At 37.9% G+C, this 3,023-nt stretch overlaps 1 long non-coding RNA gene across 1 annotated transcript; it reads left to right on the forward strand.

Moving 5' to 3' along the window:
• Positions 1 to 252: 252 nt before the first annotated feature.
• On the forward strand, positions 253 to 889 carry LOC127097145 (uncharacterized). The gene is made up of 3 exons (XR_007792930.1): positions 253 to 322; positions 412 to 471; positions 690 to 889. It is a non-coding gene; the product is annotated as an uncharacterized LOC127097145 (long non-coding RNA).
• The last annotated feature ends 2,134 nt before the right edge of the window (positions 890 to 3,023 follow it).

A 3,023-nucleotide genomic window follows, 5' to 3' on the forward strand; every position in this document is an offset into this window, starting at 1 on the left:
ATTTATTGAGTTTTGTTTCGAAATGAGTATGCATCGTTAAATGAGTGTCCTAAATGCGGTGTCTCGCGATATAAGAACAAGTTGTCTCCAGCAAAAGTCTTGTGGTATTTTCCTGTTATTCCGAGATTTAGACGCATGTTTCGAGTGATGTAGCAACATTTGGAGTCGGTGCTGTTCAGGTTCGACCGAAAGGAAACTAAATTTGTAACGTTCCAAATTTATCAGACCATAATCTGAACAATATTTACATGTCATTTAGGTTCTTGCTACGATTTTAACTTTGTGGTTAGCAGACAAATCTGGTCGCCGACTTTTACTTATTGTGAGTCTGAGCTTTTTCGATAATTTTTGCATTCACATTACTATTTGTTTGGAGGGTAATAAGAGATTAATCAAAATCTCCTATTGCAGGTTTCTTCATCTGCAATGGCTTTGAGTCTTTTGGTTGTTTCAATATCATTCTACTTGAAGGTAATAATAATTTTTTTGTTTGTTATATTTTTTGAACATTTTTTTGTTTGTTTATTTTTATATATACATAATACATTAACTAGATATTACACATGCATTCATGCATAAATGTTCAGAAATTTGTAACACAGATTCACAGGATTATATATCAGTAAATTCTTCTTTATATTTTTGGTTTTTTATATGGATAATATATTTTATGTTGAATTTGCTCTCAGGAATATATATCACCAGATTCTGATTTATATGCGACATTGAGCCTCGTATCGGTGGCTGGAGTTGTGGTGTGTAAATACAACTTTATTACACAAATGATGGTTTCTATTGTTTGTTTCCCTAACTTCATTATTATAAACTTTCAATTTCTTTCAGGTCATGGTTATTGCATTCTCTCTGGGATTAGGAGCAATGCCATGGATTATAATGTCTGAGGTACAATTTTCTTCAATAATAATATGCATGACAACCCTATATGAACAAACCTTTGTTGTAATATAATGTGATAGTTGATGTGTTGAATATATTTTACATAATAGATTCTTCCGATTAACATCAAAGGCCTAGCTGGAAGTTTTGCAACACTTGCCAATTGGTTCTTTTCCTGGTTGGTTACATTAACAGCAAATTTGCTCTTGGTTTGGAGTTCGGGAGGTTTGTGTGCATTGCCTATGTTAATTTTCTATAAATATCTATTGTTTCTAACCAGAAGCTTCCTATGTTTTTATCAGGAACCTTCACAATATATACTGCAGTGTGTGTTTTCACAACAGGATTTGTTGCCATTTGGGTCCCCGAGACAAAGGGAAAAACTCTTGAAGAAATACAACAGTTTTTCAGATGAAGTTTCCTTTCGAGTAGCACTTCAGCTAGTGTTCACTCATGTATTCACATTCATATTTTTTTCTGAATTAAATCAATTCATTTTTGTGCTCTTTGGTCTTGTTAAATATGAAAAATACCAAAACAGTGTGATTTTCTAATCTAGCAGCATACTTGCATTTTTGTTGTAATTGATTGATTATAAACAAATAAATGAAAGAGAGTGGTTATTATACATTTCAATTAGAGTAGCAGTGGTTTCGGTTCATGACATTTCAAATAGCAAGAGGATCATATAAACAATAAGCATATATCAGTATTTGTATTTTAATATTATAAAAGCATAAAAAGAACCTTTAGTTGCTCTTGTGAATTATAACAAGCAGCTGTATGCCATTTTCTTCTGGTTACCTCTTGTGGCTGCAACATAACCTGAAATGAGAATATGGTCACAGAGACATGTGATGCATGTAAGTATTAAATAACCACCCACTTTAGAGGGCGCTTTCCAAAATAAGCGCCCTCTAAACCCTTTAAATTTCCACTTTAGAGGCGCTTTCCAGTAAAAGCGCCCTCTAAACCCTTAAAGGTTTCCACTTTAGAGGGCGCTTTCCAGTAAAAGCGCCCTCTAAACCCTTAAAATTTTCCACTTTAGAGGGCGCTTTCTTTAAAAAGTGCCCTCTAAAGTGGCCCTTAAAGGGCTTAAAGAGCCACTTTAGAGAGCGCTTTCACCAGGAAAAAAAGCGTTGTCTTTACCTATGCCAGCGCCAGATTAGAGGGCGCTTTAAAGCGCTGTTATAGGCAAAAAAAAGCGCCCTATTTTCCCTTATTTGGCGTAGTGCTTGCAATTTAGGTCCCTGAAGAAGTACCTTCAGTCGACAACGAGGAGTCCGATGGTAGTGGGCATTCACACATTTTTCCAACGTTGAAGGCACCCCCTAACACGCCCCTACTCCTGTCCGAAGAAAAAAGGCTCAGGCCAAAAAGAATCCATCGAAGAAGGCTCCTTCGACTTTGGCACCTGCAATTCAAGATGACCTCGAAGAGGTTTTCACCCCTCGTGATCCAGAGAGGACTCCTATAGTTTCTCCACCTCACGCGGCCCTTCATGTATTCGTCCATCTTTATCTCCGCAAACTGTGGGTTTCTTTTTATCGTGAGTTCTAATTTTTTCATCCCTAGGAAACTGTGACCACTCCAACTCCGGCCGAAACTGTGGCAGAAGATAGGGCCGACAATCCATCTACCGACATTGTCTTGAGTCCACAACAGCAAGCTAAGTTCCAGAGTGCCTCACCAGTGGTTCAACAAAATCATGTTTCCCCACCAACTCTAAATCCGCCAAATGTTGTTGATGAAGGTGTGTCCACTGACATTCTAACTTCGAGTGATATTAGGATTATCAAACAATGGAACCCCGCGGAGGCCCTTCGGAAACTACAACAACTCCGTCATCTTTCGATTGATGCGTCACCTCCGTATTCGACTATGACTCATTCCACGGAGCTGAGCGCTGAAGCCACTTTCACACTTCAACAACTGAAAGCGTCACTTTTTGAGCGCGACTTTTTACTTGCTTTTGAAATAGAAGAAGAGTTAGCCCATGACATCTTCAAATTCCTTGACGTACTTGCACTTCATAACCTTCCTATCTCGATGGTCAAGTATTTTGTCGAGTTTGAGGCCTTCTTCACTCAATTTGTCAAGGACCTTAACCTCTGCCAAAATGCCGA

Source organism: Lathyrus oleraceus, chromosome 6, assembly GCF_024323335.1.
Source record: "Lathyrus oleraceus cultivar Zhongwan6 chromosome 6, CAAS_Psat_ZW6_1.0, whole genome shotgun sequence".
Classification (NCBI taxonomy): Eukaryota; Viridiplantae; Streptophyta; class Magnoliopsida; order Fabales; family Fabaceae; genus Lathyrus; species Lathyrus oleraceus.